Genomic DNA, 26,197 nt, shown 5'->3' with positions numbered 1-26,197 from the left:
CAGAAAGTTGTCAGGTTCGCGAATTTCGCTGGTGCTGTAATCCGCTCATTCTACGAGTTGTTTGCATTTTTGCAAACAAAGCATAGGCCATTAATGGCGAAGTGCTAGAAGAAGCTAGAACTTCAAATAATTTTTAGGTGCCGTGCAAATATTTGTGATCAGCAGCAGGGTTACAGTTCTGCTCTTTCAAATGTTGTTCTGAAATTGAAGAGGATGAATTGGCAGTGTAGTTAAATTCATGCCACACAAATTTAATGCCAGTAAGTTCTTACTGCCTTGAGTTTTAATGGCATTCGCTCAATGCCACATGTATAAATCTAATGGCATTAGCTTTACTGCCATTCGCGACCTAATGAGTTCACCATATCTCATTTGCCTGAGCAATGGGTACTGTCGACCCTGTTCCACATGCAAAAAAGCATGCAGTTTTGCTCGGAGCAACTTCCTATCCAGATAAGGCATTTCTTCTGTACTTTCGGTGCAAAAGGCACCATTTTTACTAGCACTTTTGACAAATACTCTCAGCTTGTATGCTGACATGAGAGTTTATGGTTACTTTTTCAACTTGTCAAGCAATAACAGCAGCCTTTTCTGCAAAATGACTTTTATGTTACATGTAAAAGACTCAGCCAAAATATTGTGCTCATTAGCACTGTTTATATTCAGGCAAAATTTTTGACTGCCTTGCAGGCATTATTGTGACTTTTGTACAATGACATTCAACATGGACGTGTAGCACTGAATTTAAAAATAATGGCGTTAACATAAGGCCTTCAGCATTTACTGCTATTTCTTATGCGCATGTGGCACAGGTATGCAGTTAGTCTTGTTTGTTAGAAGGCAAATTTTTTTACTTACTGCTTTACACACACTGCTAAGAAAAATTAGCACACAGACGATAAAATGATTGGACATGTGCTACTTGCAACTCTCCTCATAGTTTTCTCATCTGTGTGCCATGCAGTCCCAAAGCTATTAACCTACTTGCCCCACAGCACTTATTTTACCCATTTTCATCTTTTTACCTGTTTCTAGACTCTTTTAACAGTGTATATATATGTACTGCTTTCAAAAAACATTTTGTCAACAGTAGCAGTGCGTTTTCTTGCTCTTATTGCTGACCTAGTGAATTTACAACATGTATGGCCGGTACCAACCCTTAAAATTTTTCTGAAATAAGCTTGGTCTTAAGCAGCATAGTGAAAGTCTCGAAGAACTGACCTTACTTTGATAAGATGCAGATTAGTGATGGTGCTCTGCATCACTAGGCTCTTCCTAGCAGGCAACCAGAGTCCAAGATCAGGCCAAAAATAAAAAAGGGGAAGGGGGTACTCTTTATCACAGGCCACATCATCTCGAGGTGATCAACACTCTTGAAAGTGCTACCAGTGGTAGAGCTGCCATTCCATTATTACGGTAGTGAGTAGACTACTGCCCAGTGGCAGTAGTATGAGGCCTGAACGGGTTGAAATGCAGGGTTGTCAGCCCAAGCAAGGCTACAAACCCATGGTGCAGGCTATTCAAACTCCACACACCACACAAACATGCATATGGCTTTTATTTAAAAGGTATACATATCTACATAAAATGCAAGGGAATGTTAAAAGAATCAACTTCAACACGAAACGCAGCTGTCCCACCGCGTGGATCACAATGGGAACAAGAAGAGAGATAACATAGCACCAGGCCAATCAACAGACACACGGAGAGCGTACTCTCTTCTCAAGCGCGCCATCACGGATGAATATGTTGTCAAGCTGGCAAGAATTGGCCTTGACATTCGAGACAAGTGCTACAGCTGCTGAAGGAAATACGACCGTGACTTAGCTCTGAGGCGAGAGAAGTGCTCACACTACTTTTTAACCATTTACTTCAATTCAAACACAGACGTGCACATAGGCCTACACCACAACTTGCTTTCAAGAACACTGGATCCACTTGTCTAAAGGTGCGCAACACATGTATGCTTATTACTACTCACTACGGTTCACGGGCAGTTTTGCAAGTATTGTGAAGGCAGCTATTGCCCGTGCACTCATCACATATATATGGCTGTGCAGAGTCTCAAAACAAGTGCCACTTGCAATACGCAGAAATACACAATGCATTTCGTGGTGGCGCATGGCCATGCGAGTTGTCCCAAGACTGCTCTCCCGCGAGGTGCTGGTGGCAAGCAGAAACAATGTGTCCCCACCAACTGTTGAAAGCAGACAGCAGTAACCAAAGGCCTGCGGTGCTTAAGTCTCAGAAAAACACAAACAAGCTAAGTAGACTAGGCAAAGACATGACCTGCACTTGTTACCTGGGAAGACATCTTGATGTGTAACAGCCATAAGCTGAAAGTTGCGTCACAGTTATGTACACAAGATCGTGAGATGTGTTCACGCACATCTTAAAGGAGTATAGACACCTAACTTTTTGGGCGAGTTTTTTTAGTTCTTTGAAATGATGCATAAGGCATCATACAAGGGTTACCGCATAGTATTATCCTATGACCGCTAAATAATTTATATTCAATTTCTATCTCGTGCTGCTTCGGTTTCAACAGCCGAACGTCGGAGACGGTATACGTCGTGAGCCATGAAAAAACAGATATAATTGCTGCTTTGTTGTTTAATACATAACAATGCTAAAGACAGCCTGCCTCAACAGATAGAATGAAAATGAATGTAGAAGCAGCAATATCGCAGTTTTTTCATGCCCCACGTGACCTATAAGCACATGTTGACGTCAGTCATAGTTCCGCTGTTGAAACCGAAACCTAAGCCGAAACAGCATGGCAGAAAAATTCTATTATAAATTATTTGGTGTTCATAGGTGAATACCATGTGATGAGTTATGCACAGTAGTGTCTTCTGCATCATTGTAGAGAATAAAAGATGACACCAAAATTAGGTGTCTGCACTCCTTTAATAATGCAACTTAAGTAATAATAATGATGAAAAAACAAAACAATGAAGTGAGCTCCAAAAACATCTTTACCTCTATGTACACCCGTCCTTCACTGTTACACATCCTAACCAAACACTCAAAAATTGTACAGACTAGCCAAACTATTCAACAACGCACCACACCCGTGAAAGGAATGAATAATTTACATGGCTGACCACCTTGTGCAGGGCTGCTGACCCAGTGACATGTCTGTTCCCAGCATTCCGAAACTATCAGTGCCATCATCATAGATGGAACCACATGACTGACCAAAGTGCTGGCTACTCCTCAGACTACGATATCAATTGCCGACACTGAACCGTGTCGGTTGTGTAGCTCATGTGGATGAGCTGAACACAGTAAGTCTAAAGTCCCCACAGCCACGTGATGTGCAGTCTCCTGGCTAAAACAGCGCTTCCGCCAGTCAAGCGGATCCATCTCGTGAAGTTAGCCGAGGCAAGTACGGTACACTCCCTAGTGGCAAGAACATCGAGAGGCAAGCTTGCATACAGATGTCTTTAGCTAACATGCATGTGTTCCTACTGCTGCTACAAACACGGATGCTGCAATGTCAAGACAGGCAGCTAGCAAATGTGCACTTCGAACCAGCATTAGCCGTCAGCAGCCAAACAAGGACCGCCAACAGTAGAAAGCATACTTAAAGCCACAACACTTAGCAAGTCTTCAGTAGCATGACAGGTGGCCAAATGCAGGAACTGATGAGCTAGCAACAAGAGTGCTATCAACAGGCTGTACAAGAAGAAAAATGCTCTTCAACAGTGTCAAAAGACTATTGCAGCCCATGATCCACTACTGTAAGATTGCTCTGGAAGGCATTCACACAAGCACATGTGCTGGAAAGCTATATAAAGTGACAAAAAGTTGAGTCGGTATGGCACGCAGAAAAACAAAATTATGAATTGGCTGCACTGTATTGAACACATAAACAGCAGCTTTACCCCCCCTCTCTGAAGCTTTACAAGTGGTGTATAGTTGAACAGGCATTCTCTGCACGAAAAGTTCACTCAAATGTACCACCAAATGGGCCAGAGAGATTATCCAGAGAAAAATTATCCAATAATACTTGCATTGCGCCCGATTTTAATTATATTACTCACGCAGCAAGCCGACTCTGCAAATTGCACAGCCCTTGGGTCAATTGGCAATCCCTGCAGTGATGTTTCTCGAGGATTGTGAATTTTAAATGTGCGCTGAAAATCGCAGCTTATGTGGTACTCCTGCTCATGAAAGCACAGCTTGATGTCCACTGCTGCAAGCCAGCCCATGCACTTGATACCATTCAGTCCATGAAGCACACATCAGCACAAGAGTGGTGCCATAATAGACAGTGGCCCGTGCAGAAGTGCAAAGCATTAGCTCGAGTGGTTAACAAGATATGCAAACCCATGTTTATGTCCTCCCAGAAGAAGCATTAGAGCTCCCAGGTTTACTTATGCAAAAATTTGGCAGTAGCCCCACCTATCCCGATGTTGAAGCTTTGGTAGTGTCAGCTCTCCTCCTGATGTTTCTAAACACAAAAGTGAAACAAGCCAAGCTCATAACAACCCGCCAGGAACCTGGCTAACAGAGGATGGCTACCAATTTTGTTCACACGTAACGCACTGCTTATGGCTGTGTCCACTTGCGGAGTGCGAGAGATTCAATACTACACCTTCGTTCCACAAAAAAGTCACACTTGAGCTGCGGAGAACAAGCGAACAGAAAGCAGCAGTCAGCAGTCAATGATACTGCACTCAAACATCCTGCACTGTAGGCATGGCTATAGATGAATTCTCTGAACCAACATTTCAACTTTTACTGCTCAGCAGGCCGCACGAAGGCAGTGGACTGCCGCTGCTGCCGTCCGATGTCACGAATGAACCGCATTCCAGATATTCGGGGACCAGCCGTCAATACCGCACATTCAGCTCGGCGCTTTCAATGCAATTTAGGACACCTTGAAAGTACAAATATAAATCGAGATGCAGGCAGTCTCCACCCGTAAGACCGCATAACTCCCCAAAAGAACAAACCTCAACAGCCAGCTAGTCCAATCCGCAGCCCAAGCTGAAAGACAGAACGGCAACACATAAATAGTGCAGCAACGCGTGCGGCAAGAGTGGCGGAGGGTAGAAAATAAAGGTGTGTGTGTGAACGGCCGTAAAAGAGGCATGGTATCGTGACCCGTAGACTCTCTGTGCGCATCTTCTCAGCAGTTCCCAAAGTCCGCAAAGTTCGCAAACGACTCCGTGGTGGAACCACCTGCCGTGCTGGCGAAAGGGTCGTCGTCCGGCAGCACGGGCGGAGCGGGAGTAGCGCGTGTGGGTCCGCTCGCAGACGATGAACCGCCTCCCCGCGAGCTCGCGAGGTGCTTGGGGGGTGCTGGTCTTGGCGGCGGTTGTTTGCCCTTTTTCGGCGGCAATGCAGGTGTCGGACTCTCGGCGCGTGCGGGCTGCACCGGCGCGAATGGGTCGGTACCAAATGGGTCTGCACTGGCAGCGGCAGGAGCGGCCTGCAATAATTGTGTTCCCAGTAAAAATGTGTGAATGGTACAGCTGGTACAGTGCATGCCACGAGTATGGTCAATATAAACAAGACGGTGCCACTGCTTAACATCCGTATGTACGTGCATTTCTGCCAGAATTAAGATCAGATTAGCACTGGGCTCGGAACATCTTCATACACTCGTCTACAATAATTGCACTGATGGCCCAATAGGGGATATTCAAAATTCCGCAAGTGCGCTTTCCCACATAACTGTGTTGCCGCAAACAAGATGGCCGACTTCGCTATAAAGGAACCACACGGGCTACAGGACAGGCGCTAAAAGTGTATCCAGGATAGAATGTAAGAAACGTATTTTGGAAGAATCAAACAAAATACCAGTCTTTCTTGCTTTGTTTCAGCTGCAACCGCATTGTCAGCCATCTTGTTTTGGGCAATATTGTTATGCGGGAAAGCGCACTTGCGGAATTTTGAATATCCCCTATAGGAGCGGTAAATGGGAAGAACTGCAGAATGCATCAAGGCTCAGGGCCATTGAGTGAAACTCTACTAGGACCAAAGTACAACAAGAAATATAAGACACAGACATCACCCCCATATCTCCACATCACAAAACAAGAAAATCACTGAACCTTTTTTTATCGGATAAGAAGCACAAAGCCCAGAACACAGTAGAATCTGGACGATAAGATTACGGTTGACATGAGTTTGGTGATATGAATTTCATAAATGTCTCCGAAACCCGAACTGCATACAATAAGCTGCTGTTCTGGATGATAAGAACGATTTCTTAGCCATGGCAGATAATATGAACAAGCAAACCACTGGACGCTTTCCAGCGGGCGCCCAGTGACGGTGATGCTGCTGAAAAGAGACCATTTGGCGACAGCAAGAGAAAATAGGTGCAAATGAACATTACAGACTTTTTCAGCTGAAAATTAACAGAGCCAAACAATGGATATATCAAACCACCCAGCGCCAGGTGGTACCCGCTCCGATTGCAGCTGGCAGGCTTCACCGCACTACATGTGTGGTTGGCGGTGGTGCAGCAAGCATTTACGCTTTCATGTTGCATTAAAGTATCACTGCTATTTGGCCAGGAAGGCCCTTTCTTTAAACGGTGTGAAAGACCTAGGTCTAGCACTGTCACTGCTCTGTACTGGCAGTGGGACAGAGTCATGCAAAATGCACCATTTTGTGTGGTTTGTTGCACTTTATTTGGAGACATGAGGGAAAAAATTGGTCCAAATGCCCAATAAGGCCTTTTCTGGTTTAATATAAATGCGCCAAATAAGGGAGGAGGCACTATCTTGCAGTGGCTTAGGTCAGTTTCAATTTGGACGCTATTTCACTACGCTGGCTTGACCTCGCGATGCCCAGGACGATTGCACCTCCCATGGTATCGGGACCACAAAAACAGTACACGGCTGCTTTTAAAAAGAAAGTTGCTGGAAACATTGGTACCACGTCAAGCACTGCTACATGATTTGGATGAGATGTGGAGAACCTGCAGTTACTGTCACCAGACATGGGCCTCTCCAGCCACGCTGTGCATCTGGATTACGGAAGCTTGGGCCAGCATTCCCAAGAAGCTTGCCGGTTGTGATTTCAAGAAGCGCAAAATATCGAATGCATTTGATGGTACTGAAGACGTGTTTCTATGGAAAGATCTCTGACAAGAGCCTCTTGGGAGACAGTGCATCCAACAACGATGATCGACAAAGCTCCGACTACAGACACTTGCCAAGCGTGCGCGCCCATGCAAACGCCGGAACTGGTCTGCAAATGCTCGTGGTGTAGGACATGAGTAGGTGCGAGCACCTACTCATGTCCTACCAGATATTTGGCGCTTGTGCTACACGCACCGCGTGCTAGCGTACACAAATAATCTAAGGACGCTTGGCTTCTGTGACTTCCGAAATGTCGAGCGGACTGCTTTTCTTTACTTTTATCATACAAAGGTTTTTACGGTAGATATAAAGCTGCCTAAACTGCCTTTCAATCACATCAACATGGTTCACAGTCCACAATGATAAGGAAATAAAAATAAGACACACAACTGAGGAAAGTTGTGCAACGCCCCTAACAAGCAACACTGTGTATCCTACTCACCTCATCGGGCCCAGGATTGGCTGCACCAAAAGCTGCTTTCCCTGTTCCGAATGGATCGAAAGGGTCTTTTGTGTCAGCTGCACAGCAAAAACAAATCCAAAGTTTCACTCAGCGCACCAATTCAAAAAGTGAAACGACAACTCTCACAGTTAAAATAAAAGCGGCTCAGCAAAGACAAACTTTGCCATAACGAAAGGAAACAAGTTCCTGCTATCAACTGATGACGAATTACACATTCTACTGGTTTTCTCATCAACCTTCGTGCAAGTCACAGCTTTCATTCGTTTGTTTGATAAGCAATTTATATGAAGTAATCATTTTATCGGCTAATGCAATAGGAAAGTAACCTCCAATGCTTACACTGACCCAATCACTTCGCAGTAAGGAATTGCAGCTTACCGACAGGAACCTCTGGGGCATCCTGAAAGCTGGCAGCAAAATAGTCCTCGTCCTGCAAAAGAACATTCCTTGGGTTGCAGACCTTTTCAAAAAGAGGTTTATGTGCTCCGAACACAAAAAAGCAGGAAAAAGTTAAAAATTAAGCTCCCCCATTCTTTCCCCACAGCCCAAAAAAACCGGTTGATCCAAAGGTAAGGACTGCTTGTGAAAAAAAATTAGTTGTTACAATGCTTCTCTCTGTACTTGCTAGCTAAACTAAAGGCTGTGAGCTAAAAGTATGTCCCTCCATACAAATACCACGTGTTGGTGCCCATAATGGTACAAGGTTAAGGTACAGCTGTAGAAAGCCAAACTTACGAAAAAATTGTCATTTCAAGCACTGTTCACCATAATTACTAAACTGGTCAAAGAGAACTGCCTGCCTTGGTAGAAACTTTACCCAAGTAGACACATTCTTGAAGTAGATGAAAAGCAGTGATAAGTCCAGGACAATATCAAAACAAATAATTTTACAGGATTAGAAATGAATGCCTTTTGATTTAGTACTGCTTTAGAGGAATTGAGAGAAAAAGAAACAGAATTCCACTTTACTGAATCGACAGCCCCGGACAGTAACCTGCACTTCCAATTGAGCTATGATGAACACACTTAGTGGTATTTCACAACTTAGGCGCAGAAAGGGGATAAGGTATGTCTGGAGCATAAGGCCTACGGACTCCACCCTTATGACATGTCATCTATACCGCGTGTTCCATATTTATCTGTCCCTGTTACGAAAAATTCTCCTGCGCAATCTACTGAACTATATGGGCTCCAACGCTGACTACAAGACAGCATATGAAGGTCTTCGTCTTTCGATAAGTAATTTAACATCTAAACTTGCCTGCATTTTCAGGAATCGGCGAAAAACTCCATTCGGCTGCGGCAGAACTTTTTGTCCACACGAGCAAAGAAGCCAGTCTGACAGGCTGCGCCGTCTGGCGAGCTTATTAATTTCAAGGAGCAGCCGACACGCACCTCTCGCATTCAGCATTGCTGTGGGGAATGGAGAGGATGCCCAGCATAACCACTGAAATTCTGTTCAATCTGAGCAACCCGTCGATATCTTTAACATTTCCCAATTGTGACCACTGCATGTCGCACCTTGGCTCATTCAATATGTCTGCTGGAACCTTGTATGCCTGCAAGTTGGCAAACTCCACTTCAAGTGCGTCGACTGCCTCTTCTCTTGATTCGCCACTCCGCTGGGGCAGAATAGCAGGGAACGTCATAATAAAATGACGTACGCTACTGAATGAAGCAGTTTCTAGACTCTGCACTTGAGCAACTTCAGCCATTTTGAGGTTGACGTCTTCTAGAGGAAACTTGTGGCGAATATAATCACATGCTACTGTGAAGTAGAGACGTACGGCAGAGAAGAACTGCTCTCTCTCATTTGTGCTCAGCGTCTCAACTACAGAGTAGGTTGTGCTGCCAATGACTATGTCTTCATCATCTTTTTGGTTCTCCTCAGCTCCATAGGCAACTTCCAGCAATGAATGACATCCCTGGGTGCACAAATCTAGTCAGGAGGCCCTCGAAAAGGTGGTTTAAGAGGGCCCTCAGTACATGAATCTGAGGAGCCTGTGCCTGAAGAAGGCAGTTTGTCTTCTCAAAAAGTGGTATTACAGTTTGGAGAAAAAGACAGCATGCCCTGCTTAGCTCCGATGACAAAAAAAGAAACAGGCGCTCTTCACGGGTCACGTGGGTGGCTTCTCCAGATTCCTCGGCATCAAGTTTCAGTTTCTTTGCTCGAGGTCCAGAGTGAGCTCCTTTTCTCTTTAGAGAGAGTCCATCACCGTCGGCATGTTTCTTTCCCGAGGTCTGCAGCAGTCTTGGGAAGGTGTGCAGCAAGACTTTGGTGTTGGTGCAGAGTTCTTGGGGGTTTGTGAAAAAGTCTTTGGAATCTGGTAAGACTCTAAATACAAGCTCTGCTTGTTGCACTGCTTTGTTTCTGATAAAAAAAAGCTAAGAAGTGGTTTCCACTGGTCGAGCAGCCTCTTCAAACACTTCCCCAAAGACAGCCAACGTGTCGGCGAATGCTTCAAAACCTTCCTGATCTCGACATCATGCATCTTTTGGAACTCTAAGTCGATCTTTCCTTTTCGAGCTTTTCTCCAGATAAAAAAAAATATCAAAGCCTCATCAACCTTTACAGGAAGACATGAAGCTCCTTTTTGGGCGGCCAAGTTGATGAGATGGCACGGGCAACCAACCCCAATCAAAGCTGGTTGAGCCTCTCTCAATACTGTAGAGACGCTGTTTTTTTTGCCAACCATGACAATGGCATTGTCCGAAGACGGAGCCAGCAGGTTTTCAAGAGGCAAATTCCGGGACTTGATCTCGGCCAGAATCAGCTTTCCAATCTTGTGGCTGGTCGCTTCCCCTTGGATTGTCCCGAGGCAAAGAAGGCGGCTTTCAATTCTCCTAGTCTCTTTAACGAAATATGTCGCAACAATAGGGTAAAGCTGTGTATCCCTATTGTTACTGCCATCCACAGCGATCGAAAATACCTCTTCTTTTAAGGCATCCAGAAAAGGAGTCTCCGCGCTGGCAGCCATTTCCCGAACAATTGCAGTTGTCTTTGTTCGTCCACAGGCGTAGCGTTTGGCTTCTTCGCACTTCGGGAACATCTTCCGGAAAAGCGGTCCAGCATGATCGCTGACACTCAGCGGGATGTTGTGCTCTACTAAAAACGCCGTGAAGAGGCATTCTGCGCAAATCACACCGAGGTCGCTGTCGCTGCGTACAAAACTTGTCAGGCTTGGCTGGCTGTCCGCGGCTCGCACGTATCCCTGGTGCTTTTTCGAAGCGATGTGGACCCTGATGTCAGACTTGCCACCATGTGAAATGTTCACGTCACACGCACACGTGGTGCAAAATCCAAATTTCTGACCTTTCTTCGACGGCACGAAGCACGGAAATTCCGAAGTGTACGACTTCAAAAACACTTGAAAGTACTGTCGCGGCTTCGAGCCCGCCATTGTAATGCGACGCCGCTACAGAAAACACAGGAGTCGCACTGTGTCGGACGCGATAGCTGATGGCACGAAAGGCGAGGCCAACACAAGAAGTCCAAACCGCTCTGCACGCGTGCACAAAGGCAACAGGTCGGCGAAGGCCTAACAGAGGCGCTACCGAGTTTTGGATATTCAATTCAATTCAATTCTTTTTATTATCATTTCTTCAGCACAGTACATAACATCACTGTCTGGATCCTTAGCCAAAGGCTAGTTATGGATCCATGCAATAAAAGCAAAGATATTAGTGAGGACAAATGCTTTCTACATGCATGCCAAAATAATACACATAAGAATGGTGGAAAAATGCAAAGCGTACAAGCAAGAGGGTTCAAATTACAGAAATACAAGAGGGCTCACTACAAAAAAAATAGAAGAGTGTGCAAAAAAACATGAAGGCAGGAACAGCATTCTTTATACAAAATAAACGCAGTTGCCTTAGAAGTGATTATTCAATGACATATAAATGACAAACCCAACATAGACACTAGAGAGAGTAATAAGAAACAATCACAAAGCGATTTGCATTGTAAATGAGGTAATTATTTATGACAGAAAAAAGGTCTTCAGTGAAATATAAGGATTAGACGTTGCAACGACTGCACAGGGGATTTTATTCCAAGTTTTTACCCCTTGATACTCGAAGCGGCGCTGGCCATAGTCATTGCGATATGTAGGAACCAGAAATCTTCCCTGTGCTGCTGAACGGCTGTTAGTTGGGGCTCTATGGAATGTGTTCAAAGGAAAGGGGGAGGTGCCGGAGAGGACTCTTAGTACGAGTAGTGCAACGCAAAAATCTCTAAGCTGCAATGCCGGCATTATTTGGAGTCTAAAAAACAAAGGGCGAGAAGGCGTATACGGTGTTGTGCAAGTCATTATTCTCAGTGCCCGCTTCTGCAGGCGTAAAACAGGTTCAATGTAAGTGATGTAAGTGAACCCCCATGATTCTATACAGTAAGTTAATTGGGATTGGAAAAAGTAAAAGTATATTGTTTTTAGTGTGTGTATTTCGAAATGTCGCCGAGCTTTGGCCAGAACGAAACATGCATAAGATAGTTTGCTGCGCAATTTTTCGATATGCGGTTTCCAGTTTAATGCAGCGTCTAAGGTTACACCCAAGTACTGAATAGTTTTAACTTCTTCGATTTCATTATCTCCTATCGATATTGCGGAGCAGGTATTCTGGTATTTTTTATAAGGGGATGCAAATATACCATATTTAGTCTTGCCTATGTTTAAAGTGAGTCTATTTGTTAAAACCATTTATTGACTCTCTGAAGTTCTGAGTTTAAAATATGCTTGGCTGTTTCAACGGAGTTAGCGGTCACCAACAATGAGGTATCGTCGGCGTACATAATGGCACGGGTATTTATTAGGCAATCGGGTAAGTTGTTTGTGTAGAGTGTAGAAAGTATAGGCCCCAGTACTGAGCCCTGCGGAACACCTACGGAAATAGAACGCGAACTTGACGCGTGTTCGTCAATAATAACACACTGCCGTCGCCCAGTTAAATAGCTTCTAAAGAAATCGAGTGATACACCTCTGAACCCATATCGTTCTAGTTTCTTGCATAAAATATCGAGATCCACAGTGTCGAATGCCTTCTTAATATCCAGGAATACACCAACAGAAATATTGTTATTATTGAGTGCTTTATTGATTGAGTCAGTTATAGAAAGCACAGCCGTGGTGGTCGATCTAAATTTCTGAAAACCATGTTGGGACATTGACAGAATTGCATTTTTAGTCAGGAATTGCGTAATTCTTTTAGCCAATAGTTTTTCGAAGAGTGCTGATACAGCTAAGGATTGAGATCGGCCTATAGTTTCCGAGTTCATTAGGATTGCCACTTTTGTAGATAGGGACTACCTTGGCGAGCTTCAAAATATCAGGATAGATGCCGGACAGAAACGCTGTATTAAATAAAGAGGCTAAGGTGGCAGCTAGGACGCCACTGCTGTTTTTAATTATGGAAACCGGAATACCATCGAGACCCGTGGCCTTAGTGGCATCCATTGAATTAAGGGCCCTCATTACTTCGTCACTGCTTACTTCTATAAAACCGAAGGTCTTTTCAAGATACTCAGGTAGAGAAGGTTCGTCTGTGAGACCCATACTTAAATGTAAATCAGCACCCACTGAGCAGAAATGATCGTTAAACTGATCTGATAGCAGGCGTTTATCTGCGGAAAGGGCCAGGTCAGGAAGGATTCGGTTTGATGAAGTAGGCTGAATTATCGAGTTCACTGTAGCCCAGAGTTTCTTAGAATTGCCGGCGCATGCGTTTATTTGGTTACTAAAATATACCTTCTTCTGTACACGCATGGTAGCAACAGCTTTATTTCTATGAATCTTATACTGAGCACTATAATATGCGTTCCCTCTGTTTTGTTTCATTTTGGTGTGCCAGTGATCGCGCGTTTTTATCATGTTTAGCACAGCTGCTGTCATCCAAGGGCACACTGGATGTGTATAGTACGTTTTTTTCTGCGTAAAACTACAATCATTGATCATAGCTTTAATTCTATCGACAAGGCTGCAGCAGTGTTCATTGGCATTCATATCGGCGAGGTCTGCGAAGCTCATTTCAGAGAGCCTGAGTGCGCATTTTTGATAGTCAATTTTCTTCCTATGTTCGCACGTGCTGTCAGAAGTTCTACGGCTATCTCTATCGTCTACGCGGTATAAGAAGGCAATCGCGAAGTGATCTGCCACTGCTGTATCATATGCCCCAGCCAAATAACTAGGTGGCACGAAATTGCATAGAACATGGTCGAGGCATGTCGAGCTGGAACCTGCGATTCGGGTCAGAGTAGAGATAAGATTCGTAAATCCATATGAAAATAACAGGTCAGTGTATTCACTCTGGTTGGCACCTAAAGTATCAATATTAGTATCGCCGACGATGATTGCTTTTTTGTTCATATCGGTTACGTGTATAAAAACAGATTCAAGATCATTCACAAACTTACTGTGATCTGCGTAGGGGGCTCTATAAACAACACCAACCATGACACCTTCAAGTTCAACAAATAGAAATTCCGAACTGCTACTGACGGATGCGTTAAGAAACGGACATTCGCAGTGTACAAGAGCCTTTTTAATGTACAAACCTACCCCTCCTCCTCGATTGTTCGAAATGCAGGGACGGGATAGAAATACATAATTGGGAATGTTATAGCTTTCACCGGGCATCAGCCAGGTTTCCGTAATGGCTATAACATCGTAAAGAAAGCTGTGCTCTGCTAGAAACGTACAAAGGCCGTCAAAATTTCTAGCTATGCTCCTTACATTGCAATGCAGTATGGTGCGTGATTCATTTGACGTGAAAAATTTATGAGTGGTTCGTACAGTCAGCATTTTGATGGTTGGTTGGTTTATGGGGTTTAACGTCCCAAAGCGACTAAGGCTATGAGAGACGCCGTAGTGGAGGGCTCCGGAAATTTCGACCACCTGGGGTTCTTTAACGTGCACTGACATCGCACAGTACACGGGCCTCGAATTTCTCCTCCAAAGAAATTCAGCCGCCGCGGCTGGAATCGAACCCGCGTCTTTCGGGCCAGCAGCCGAGCACCATAGCCACTGAGCCACCGCGGCGGCTCAGCATTTTGAGTGAACTAGACTATAAGGCCGAGGTCGGCCTCTGTAGAAATTCGGATCACGTCCGAGTTGTCTGCTTTTCGCGCCAAGATCTGGCCACGAGATACCCATGCATACTTCCAGTTGCGAAGTTTCTTCGCCGCTATAGCCCTAGCAAGCAACACTTTATACTCTGGGCAAAGATGTTCGTTTACGAACACGGATGTTGATCCAGAAATGCCAAGGTCCGATGTGATTAAGCGAGTTTTTTTTGCCGATTCGAGCAGTTTATCACGGGCATCACTTGACCTGAACTTAACGATGATATTCGATTTGTTCCTGTCTTTTGTTGGCACTCGATGGACGAGGTCAATATCGTTCACCGTTATTTCTGCTCCAACCTTCGTGGCAAGAGCGGAGACAATGCCTGTCAGTGACTCGCTGTCAGTAGTAGGGATGCTTTTTAACTCAAGGTTATTTCTCCGACTGTACTGCTGAAGTTCAGTTAGCTCTGCTCTAGTACGCTGCAGCTGTTTCGAAAGTTCACTGTTTTCATGCTTTAGATAATTCTGCTCTTCCTTAAGCTCGCTTATCTCCCGACGAGACTCGGCCAGTTCTTTCTAAAATTCTTCAAAACTTTCATTCATAAATTCGACTGATCCCCGCAGGGTGCCAAGCTCATGGTTCAGGTTCTTTCCCAAGGCTTCTAACTTGCTATTAAGCTTCACAAGAAAACTTCCAACTTCTTTCACAGTAGTTGGAGCCTTGTCGAATAGCTTTTCACTCTTTTCTTTTGTGTTAGACGGGGTACCGGACCCTTCATCATCACTCATTGCTTTAGGACGACCCAGGCACAAACTACAAAATGTGTGTACAAGTAAAGAGTATTACAGACCTGTAATACGAAAAGTAGGATGAGCGTCGGGCCGATGCATTCGTGCCTGAATCGTCCTCAGCAATGGTTCGTCCAGGGCCAAGAGTTCAGCTTTTATAAGCCCCGCTGCATCAGTGCGCACACAGTCGGAGAGCTGGAGTATGCACACATGCGCCGACGCAGTAACCACTGGGCCCGGTGTGACGAAGTTAGTAGAAGCCAGCAAGTTGCGTTGGCAATCGTTGGCACGTGTTGGCGAACCGGGAAGCCGCGACGGTGATCCAGACAGCCGGGCCAACTGTAATACGAAAAGTAGGATGAGCGTCGGGCCGATGCGTTCGTGCCTGAATCGTCCTCAGCTTATTTGCTTTCTTCGTACGGATTCGTGGCCCCAATAGTAGACGATAGAAGTCACTACAACGTTCCAGCTGCTGATGGTGATGATGATCGCGCGAGGGCAAACAAACACGTATTGCCCTCCAGTGGCAGCGCACGGTACCAGAGTGTAGTTTTAATACATTGTCACGTTTTTTTCTTTCGCAAATAATATATTTTTCGTAAAATTTCAAGTAAGATTCGTAAAAATCAAAAGACTGGTCGAAATTCGTACATTTTACGGGAAATTCAGAAGAGTTGGCAGGTATGCATATAGCGCTCCGAAGCAACACGTGGGCAATGAAGCCGTGGTGAAGGGATCTGGATTAACATAGGTTATGTGGGGGATATTTATTGCGCTGGCAACGCACGTAACAGGATATTTTTGCACTTCACCTCCATCAAAACACAGCCGCAGCAGCCGGAATTTGATTCTGTGATCCTGGGATTAACAGCCGAATGTCACAGCAACCTAGCCACCAAAATGGGCAACTACGAGTAGTCTAGGTGTGACCACACCAGTGCCGAATAGCACTTGACTAGTATACTGACCGGAAAGCAAGACAGGCTGGCTTCAAGCCAAGCAGTACACTATATGCAAGCCAACAGGCCCCTATTAGCTTCCACGAACTGATCAAAAAATTATGAAAGCCACAAAGGCACACAGAACACTCCAAGCTTTCGTTTACGCTGTATATTATGTATCTTTTTCGCCTTCAGATACACAATCCACAGAGCCCAGACAGCAACAAAAAAAGAAATCACTTCCTGTACTGATATCAACAGCCTGCCACAATGAACCACTGCATGACCAAGACTAAACTCGCCCCTATCCGCCAACTGCAGATAAGCAAGCAAAGAGGAAATAAAATGAAAAAAAAAACGCCCCGAAAAGGTTTTGACAAATAAGATATGTCGTATGCAGTACGTGAAAACTTGACATTGGCCGCAGTCAGAAGGACCGTATGCGAGCGCATCTCAAGTCGGCGTGTTTTGCGCCGTCATTCAACGATGCATTCAATTCAGAACTTTCAAGCCTCTGCAAGAGCGCACGCAAGCGTGTCAAGTAAGCTGAACAAAATTTTCGAAATCACTGTGACGCCACGAATCGAACGGTCCCCGACAGCGACTGCTCAGAAAGACGCAAACAGCTCAATTTTACTTCAGTGCAAAAACCTCGTGTGGACGCTTACCGTCGAGCCGGCGCAAAAGAATCCCCAACTTCTCACTCGTAAGAATGGACCGAAGAATGGTCCCCACTTCTTCATTGAGGGAATCATTCCCCATTGGCGCCGTGCATGCTGCCAAAAGATAAGAACACAAAAACCAAGACGGTATTAAAGACGAGGAAAAGCAGTAAGAGAATATAAAAGCAATTAGAACACTATTCGAACACACGTGCAAATTAGTTACCCAGCACACTACCCGAGACAATACATCAGCTTTCCGGTGCCCACAAAAATGGTGACACTAGGCCGCAAAAGCCATACTTTACCCATAAAAAACAACTTTTGAACCAACGCAGTGGCTCAGTGGTTACGGCGCTCAGCTGCTGACATGAAACATGTGGGTTATTCTGCAGGGCCGTGTACTGTGCGATGTCAGTGCACATTAACAGCCCCAGATATTCGAAATTGCCAGAGGCCTTCACTACGGCATCCCTCATAGCCTGCATCGCTTTGGGACATTAAACCAGCATAAACAATCAATTATTTTTGAAAAGTTTTAGAAGTCTTCCCTGAAACTCTTAGCATATAACTATGGATGCGTACAAATGCAGTTTGAATTAAATGTCACCTGCAGCCTTCTAAAAAAATGCTTTGATGGATACTCACCCCTGAAGTTCAGACCGAGCACGTCGACAAATCCTCAATTTCAGGGGAGCTGAAAAGGAAGAAACCCAGACGTGCAAGTTTGAACGCAGCTTTTAATCTATCTTTTATCTGAGGACCATGGTAGAGAGAGGGTGCGGTAGATGGTCCTTGGCGATCACAAAATGAACAAGGGAGGGGAAAACCTCAGTTTGCTAGAGCCAACGTTTCGACAAGGGGACTTGTCTTCGTCTGGGCAAAGCGTTCATCATCGGCAGGGATTATATAGGGCCTTCGCTCCGAGGAGGAAGGCCCCGGGGGTGGGGAAGGAAAGTGGTGTGGGAGGGGATGCGTGTCAGGAAGGGGAGGGAGGTGAATCATCATTCGCTAGGCTACAATAGTGCAACAACCTATATCCGGGTGGTATGCAATGAACAAAAGGCTTTGAAGGGGCTGCGACGGGAGGGGGGGGGGAAGCGCTGGGTGAACCTGCAAAACTCAGATAAAAGGATTAGTCAGTGTGGTACAGGGACATGATAACAAGGGAAAAAAAAAAAAAAAAAAAGGGGGGGGGGGGCTGGCACTGGAAGGAGAAAGGAAGGGGGGCATTTCCCAGGAAGGACTAGGCAGGGAGGGGGGGGGGAATGGCTCGTGTTCAGAGAAAGCCAAAAAGTGGGGGCAGAGGGGGTAACAGGAGTGTCTTGGTTTCCGAGAACTGGTAGCAGGGGATTAGGAGAAAAAAAAAAAAAAGGTGAACAAAGGAAGAGGGTGACAAGGCCGGAAATGGGGTGGAAGATATGACTTGGGAAGGGTGCAAGGAGCGACAATATACTTATGTGAGGTTCTAGGAAATAGTCTGACCACGTGCAAGACATTTGTTAATTTAAAATTATGCTGAACCTGGAATGTACCTGAGAGATTCCAGGTTTCCTCTGGACATGTTGATCCCTGTTGGTTGCAGTGTTTTAAATTTGTGGATTAGGAATGCTTCTCTGTATTTTCTGTCCCTAGTCGATTTGAAGCCTGACTGAAGAATGAACAATTTGAGTTCGTCGAATTTGTGATGGCGTTGATTAAAATGGGTCGACACTGCCTTCTGTTCATTCCGTGTTGTGTCAGCCCGGTGCCCGTTTAATCTGGCACTCATTGTTTGTCCGGTTTCTCCGATATATTGTTTCTGGCAGTAGGAGCACTGGAGCATGTAGATAATATTGGACGATGTGCAGTCAAAACTGGTCTTTATATCGAAACTGAAATCGCTTGCCGTACTTTTAATCGTAGTGTCCCTTTGTAAATGTTTGCATGTCTTGCATCTGGGTCGAGAGCATGAAGTTACTGTCGGTTGCTTAGAATGTGCTTAGAATGTAAAAAAATCTAGTTAATAAAGAATTAAACCATAAAAAGCCATTAAGCCAGTGAAGAGGGCCATTTCTGAAACTGTGAAGTTGTAACATACTCGACGATATACTGATAGGCCAGGAGAAAATAACCATGAATTAGCTTCTCTGCACGGTCAAGCAAAAAATATGATTTCTGTGTGATTATGGCAATGAAAAGACATTACTTATCAAGTCAGGCACAGATATCCTATAAAAGTTTTAAACAATGAATAGGCACAGCCTTTCCTTGACCTTTTTGGCTGTTTTCATCTTTAGTACTGGCAGTGAACTTAAATATATGCAGCACAGGTTCCCATGTCTTCCTCATCACATCTAATATCACTTGTAGGCACTCACATCGGTGGGCATTGTGCCTCTTCCGGTCTCCCCTGGACGCGACGATGGCATTTCACACGAGGCCTGCGCAAAATTTAGAACACGACCCTTAATTTTTGGCTCAACAGACTGTGACACACAGATGCACAACAGTCATCCCCCTAGAACAAAATTTCTAAAAAGACTACATACAATTCTTTTGAGTCTCCACACATACCGTTTACTAGAGATCAAATTTGAGCGCACACATATCGAGGGCCACTATTAGCAAAGAAGCTGGACATTTCGCATGAGCTATGGCCCATATATCACTAATGGCAGGAGATTTATTTAATATCTGGCAGCTGTAAGGCATGCTAACAGGAATGCACCCTTAAGAAAAATGTCATGTAGTCTGTTCGGCTAGTGCAAGAGCTCCGTCCCGTGGCACTGCCCGATCATCGTCGTCTTCTACGTGGCACAAATTTGTGCTGTCTCCCTGATTCGAATCTAGTAAGCATTCGCTGTAGTTTTATTGCAAGAGCAGTAGAGCTAGCAGTGATTGCTTTGTTACAGGTGAATTTTGCACCATCCATATCACAAATATATAGCGTCCTTTTATTGTGAAAAACCAGCAAACGCAGTAAATGACATTTCCCCAAAGACAGCATGAAGTGACACAAAATGTGCTGCCATGCTCTGACAGATTTTGCCACCGTAATAACATCAGTATTTTTTCTCAGTTTCTAGACTAACACTCACCATCGAGATGGCAATTCAACCCCTATCTCTCAGGTGTTTAATAAATGCTGGTATTTTAATGTTACAAATTTCAAGCCCTTTTCCAATGCAAAAGAGCAACAGTGAACTTTTGACAGATGGAGCACGTTGTCTAGCATATAGCCGTTTGGCTCTGCTAGCTTGCCTGTGAGTGTCCACAGCCACATGCAGGCTGTTTCTGCTCCAACTGGTGCATTTCAGCAAGGTAAGAGCTAGGTATGCACAATATTAAATTAAATAAATTGATTAAATATTAGGCCAGAGGACAGCTCATTCCATTGAGAATTTCATCGACGCTGCATAGTGCATGAAATTTCCACGAGCGAGTATGCATGCAATCAGCTAGCTATACTACTTGTTCAAACGGTGCTGGATTCGTAAGCCCAGTGCTAGACGACAGTGTAAATTTTGTTCCATATTTTCCAGTCTACAAGTCGCACCCTCCTGCAAATGACAGTTTTTCTGAACAAAAAAAGTGGCATACAAGCCAAGCTGGTGTACAAGACACCTTTTCAATCAGTATCCACTGTAATGACAAGGTGAGGATGCTTTTTCCAGAAAGTGCAAGAAAATTTGAGGAACCTTTAACCTACGCCTTTTTAAGGATATGATGCCATAGCGTTAATGGGTACCGCCAGACTCTACTTGATCTCATTAGCATATCATCCAATCACGTGCTGTGCTAATACTACCAGATCACATGAAACACTTTGTCATGCGACACAAGCATAGAGTCTATCGCGTACTCGTTCCTCAGCGCCATGCACTTTGCTTCTCATTTAATCATTGCTCCCCTTAAGGAGTGCCCCTCTTATCTCAATACACGCAGTTGTAAGCTACCACAATATGTGGAAGACTACACAAAACACATATAAAAGCCTGCTTTAACCAAGCTGTAAAAAATAAAAAAATGTGTCTGCATGCCTAGGGGTGCCATGTCTGACTCGCAATCCAAGGGTCAAGGGTTCGATTCCCCACTAATTAGTACTCCAATTTTCTTTTCAGTACAGGTCATTTACTTTATACACTCACATTATGTTATGACATTTCCGTCATGGTACCACCTTCTAATCACCAGTTTTCTTATATATAATAACTTTTCAAATCCGCCTCAAGTATGAGGTGGCTTGCTCTGTCAGCCGCCTGTTGGCTGACCTGCAATCACATGGGCAGTCTAAATGCGGTTATGCATAATCGCAGATACCAAACTTACCTGCAAAACGAACTACAAAAAGTTAATTTTTTCAACATGCCATTTCTCACTGGGACAAGCTGCTGGTTGAAGTTGTGGTGCTCATCGAGATGTATTTTTATAGCTAATCAATGATTTCTGATTTAACTGTTCTTTCAGACCATAGTTTGACCAAATGCACTGCTTGAGCCACCTTTGTGAATCGGGACTACGTTGGCTACTTTCCACTCATCAGGAACAACGCTGGTCTTTAGTGATTTATTAAACAAAATAACCAAATAGCGGGCAGTCATATCGAAGCATGCCCGCAGGACATAGGAAGAAATACATTAATAATAATTCATTAGCAGTAACAGCCCCTACCAGGACAGTGTAGATGGCGTTGATGATGATGCTGCGATTGGACTTGGCCGTGGGTTTGACAGAGAGCTTGGGCCTCGCATAGTCTGCCGGCGGCAGCAGCAGCGAGTGGGTGGAGGCACCGTCGCTTGCCGAGGCATGCCACTCCATCCCAGAGGTGGGTGGCAGGCTGGCTGCACGCTGCCGCCCACGCTCTGCACAGCAAAAATGATGGCCACGCTCAAGAAAAAAAATTCTGACCCTGGAGCAGGCAATCTCCATTAGGTGGCTGAATGCTGCATTCCCACTTTCAGAGGCGAGCGTGAGTGAAGCCATTGCAAGCTGAACAGCTTGTCCTAGAAGTGGGGTGTCTGTTGTGTATTTCAATGCAAAAAAAATCGTTTTTTCTCTTTTCATTCAGTTTTTTGCGCACTTATCATGTAATTGCTGCTGTTAAAGCAAAGGGATAAGCAAGCTGAACGCGATAAATGTGAACACCATTTGGAAAACCCTGTAATTTCTGAGAAACTGAGGTTAAAACAGGCATGCAGCTTTCACTCTGCTATGAAGAGCATGCAGTGATGGTCCCAGTGATTGGTTCTGGGGGGGGGGACTTCCGTATATCAAAAAAGAAAAAAATATAAACGATTTTTTATTTACACTATTTGTGCAACAATTTTTGGTTTGGTTTATGCGGTTTAACGTCCCAAAGCGACTAAGGCTATGAGAGACGCCGTAGTGGAGGGATCCGGAAATTTCGACCACCTGGGGTTCTTTAACGCGCACTGACATCGCACAGCACACGGGCCTCTAGAATCTCCTCCAAAGAAATTCAACGTCACGGCCGGGATCGAACCCGCGTCTTGCGGGTCAGCAGCCGAGCACCATAACCACTGAGCCACTGCGGCAGCGCAACAATTTTTGTGCAATTTGTTGCTGAAAAATAAATGGCGATTGATAAGATGACAGTTACGTCAATAATATTCATATGTGCCCCGCCGCAGTGGCTCAGTGGTTACGGCGCTCGGCTGCTGACCCGAAGGACGTGGGTTCGATCCCGGCCACGGCGGCTGAATTTCGATGGAGGCGAAATTCTAGAGGCAGGTGTGCTGTGCGACGTCAGTGCCCTGCATGGAGATATTATATATATAAGTATCGTGTGCTGAGGTTGTCCACACGACTTCGCACCTACTACTAACCACAAAAGGCCATCATGCAAATTTAGCGTGTCCAGTTATAGCCTTTATTCGTAGAGAGTCGGTCGGTGAGTGGGAGCTCAATACACCACTTTAGCAGCGGTCCAGGAGCACTGAATTTGTCCTCCCTTACCCTTGAGACAAGCGGATTCAGTACATGCTGATGCGATGTGTCATACCTTGACATGCACAAAGAACTCATTAATTTATACTTTACTTGCCGCTTTTTCAGCCTTTCGCGCTCGAGGAGCTCTCTGTAATAACGTTGTCTTTCTTGTTTCGTCGTCCCGACCAGACTTCGAAAGTATGCCATCACGGAAGGGACATAACCGGGGCAGCCAGGGGTGATGTCTGCATAGAAACCATAAAAAGTGCTTTTTGCAGCGCCAAAAAGCGAAACCTTAAGCACATTTAAAAGGTGTCATTCTGACTTTAAGCGGCGATTTTTTGCGCCCCAAATGAAGTGCTTATCTACAAAGTGTTGGAAATTCAAATTTTATTTGGATTAACTTATGGAGTTCCGACGTCATTCTGGCTGCCTTTTTTTTTTCGCGGCAGTGAATATTTCTGAAGTGTGCTCTATACTCTCCCAAGTCCACTCTCCATGCATTTCCTAACTTTTTTCTTTTTAAAATTTAGCGAGGGGCTAGATTCTTCTCCTCCAAGTAGTCAAGCTATAACAGAGGTTAGGCACCTGAAATGAATTGTACCTCACTATTGTCCCCACTCTGGTTCAGATGCTTTCCACACCAAGTGATCCTGGTCACTTTGCATGCTTCCGAAAATCCACCCCCTCCCGCCCCGCATTCTTATCCAACCCTTATTCCTTTCCCTACTCGTACTGCAACTGGCACCTGGAGCAACCTTGCACTTCCCTCTGCTAAATAACAAGCACAGGATGTCTGCCGGATCTTAGCTACTAACATCTGCCAACGACGTGCCCAGAACCACTGCATTTTTTAAGAATGCTCGAATCAATTACTGTGTATTGTATCCGGGAGCACCCTTTCATTCATGAGAGAGCATTTCTCATAACATTTTCATTAATTTTTCTGGCCGGCGTCACAGTCAGTTACTCCACGATTTGTGCATAGGCTTACATACTTGTATATCTCGCGTCTAAATACCTTCCAATCCCGATATATAATCATTGGGGCCACCATTAAAAACAGTATGAAATGATGTCTGCAAGCATGGTTAGAGTCCTAAAACCTCCGCCTTCATTGAACGCATCTTCGCCAATGTCACCTCTTTTCACCATTATGCTTCCTCCCACCCTTAGAGAGTGTGGAGATAGTGGTCTCAGTCTCAATGGCATACCTGCCAGCCTGACCATTTGGAAGTTAGTAAAACCGTCGCGGCGGCGGGGGGCGGGGGGGGGGGGGTGCAGCACGTTTTTTTTTGAAGTTTCTAGCATTTAGTTTTTGGGGCAAGCTTACTCACATTTCACATCCGCAAGTGAAATCAGTGTTTTGGAGAGAGAGTAATGAGCGAAAACTCCATCGGACCATTGGATTACAATTTATTTTTGCAATGATTTTGCTGTTGCAGACTTTGCCTGCTTGAGAAACTTCTCTGTGTAAGTTTGCTCAAAGCATGTTCCACTCTGGTGCCCTTTCACCATCAGCAGGCTTTCGAGTGTTTTCTCACACACAGATGAGCGAAACTCCGTTCGAGTTTTCTTGACAGTGCTGAATATCCTCTTGCATTCAGCATTGCTGTGGGGAATGGAGAGGATGCCCAGCATAACAACTGAAATTCTGTTGAATCTGAGCGATCCGTCGATATCTTTAACATTTCCCAATTGTGACCACTGCACTTCGCACCTTGGCTCATTCAATATGTCTGCTGGAACCTTGTTGCTTGCAAGTTGGCAAACTCCACTTCAAGTGCGTCGACTGCCTCTTCTCTTGATTTGCCACTCCACTGGGGCAGAATAGCAGGGAACATCATAATAAAATGACGTACGCTACTGAATGAAGCAGTTTCTAGACTCTGCACTTGAGCAACATAGCCATTTTGAGGTTGACGTCTTCTAGAGGAAACTTGTGGCGAATATAATCACATGCTACTGTGAAGTAGAGACGTACGGCAGAGAAGAACTGCTCTCTCTCATTTGTGCTCAGCGTCTCAACTACAGAGTAGGTTGTGCTGCCAATGACTATGTCTTCATCATGTTTTTGGTTCTCAGCTCCATAGGCAACTTCCTGCAATGAATGACATCCCTGGGTGCACAAATCTAGTCAGGAGGTCCTCGAAAAGGTGGTTTAAGAGGGCCCTCAGTACATGAATCTGAGGAGCCTGTGCCTGAAGAAGGCAGTTTGTCTTCTCAAAAAGTGGTATTACAGTTTGGAGAAAAAGACAGCATGCCCTGCTTAGCTCCGATGACAAAAAAAGAAACAGGCGCTCTTCACGGGTCACGTGGGTGGCTTCTCCAGATTCCTCGGCATCAAGTTTCAGTTTCTTTGCTTGAGGTCCAGAGTGAGCTCCTTTTCTCTTTAGAGAGAGTCCATCACCGTCGGCATGTTTCTTTCCCGAGGTCTGCAGCAGTCTTGGGAAGGTGTGCAGCAAAACTTTGGTGTTGGTGCAGAATTCTTGGGGGTTTGTGAAAGTCTTTGGAATCTGGTAAGACTCTAAAAACAAGCTCTGCTTGTTGCACTGCTTTGTTTCTGATAAAAAAAAGCTAAGAAGTGGTTTCCACTGGTCGAGCAGCCTCTTCAAACACTTCCCCAAAGACAGCCAACGTGTCGGCGAATGCTTCAAAACCTTCCTGATCTCGACATCATGCATCTTTTGGAACTCTAAGTCGATCTTTCCTTTTCGAGCTTTTCTCCAGATAAAAAAAAATATCAAAGCCTCATCAACCTTTACAGGAAGACATGAAGCTCCTTTTTGGGCGGCCAAGTTCATGAGATGGCACGGGCAACCAACCCCAATCAAAGCTGGCTGAGCCTCTCTCAATACTGTAGAGACGCTGTTTTTTTTGCCGACCATGACAATGGCATTGTCCGAAGACGGAGCCAGCAGGTTTTCAAGAGGCAAATTCCGGGACTTGATCTCGGCCAGAATCAGCTTTCCAATCTTGTGGCCGGTCGCTTCCCCTTGGATTGTCCCGAGGCAAAGAAGGCGGCTTTTAATTCTCCTAGTCTCTTTAACGAAATATGTCGCAACAATAGGGTAAAGCTGTGTATCCCTATTGTTACTGCCATCCACAGCGATCGAAAATACCTCTTCTTTTAAGGCATCCAGAAAAGGAGTCTCCGCGCTGGCGGCCATTTCCCGAACAATTGCAGTTGTCTTTGTTCGTCCACAGGCATAGCGTTTGGCTTCTTCGCACTTCGGGAACATCTT

At 45.0% G+C, this 26,197-nt stretch overlaps 1 long non-coding RNA gene across 1 annotated transcript; it reads right to left on the bottom strand.

Moving 5' to 3' along the window:
• Window positions 1-1,541: 1,541 nt before the first annotated feature.
• LOC149355402 (uncharacterized) lies at window positions 1,542-23,099 on the bottom strand. Its single transcript, XR_016291498.1, has 9 exons — window positions 23,064-23,099; window positions 21,675-21,865; window positions 19,382-19,444; window positions 17,670-17,718; window positions 17,028-17,135; window positions 15,481-15,757; window positions 7,948-7,999; window positions 7,549-7,625; window positions 1,542-5,443 (listed from the first exon to the last, which is right to left on the bottom strand). It is a non-coding gene; the product is annotated as an uncharacterized LOC149355402 (long non-coding RNA).
• Window positions 23,100-26,197: the final 3,098 nt, after the last annotated feature.

The sequence above is a fragment of the Amblyomma mixtum genome, chromosome 3 (genome assembly GCF_055824585.1).
Source record: "Amblyomma mixtum isolate Tamu chromosome 3, ASM5582458v1, whole genome shotgun sequence".
Classification (NCBI taxonomy): domain Eukaryota; kingdom Metazoa; phylum Arthropoda; class Arachnida; order Ixodida; family Ixodidae; genus Amblyomma; species Amblyomma mixtum.
Note: the sequence above shows the minus strand (reverse complement) of the source record. Positions and strands in the feature narration are given on the sequence as shown.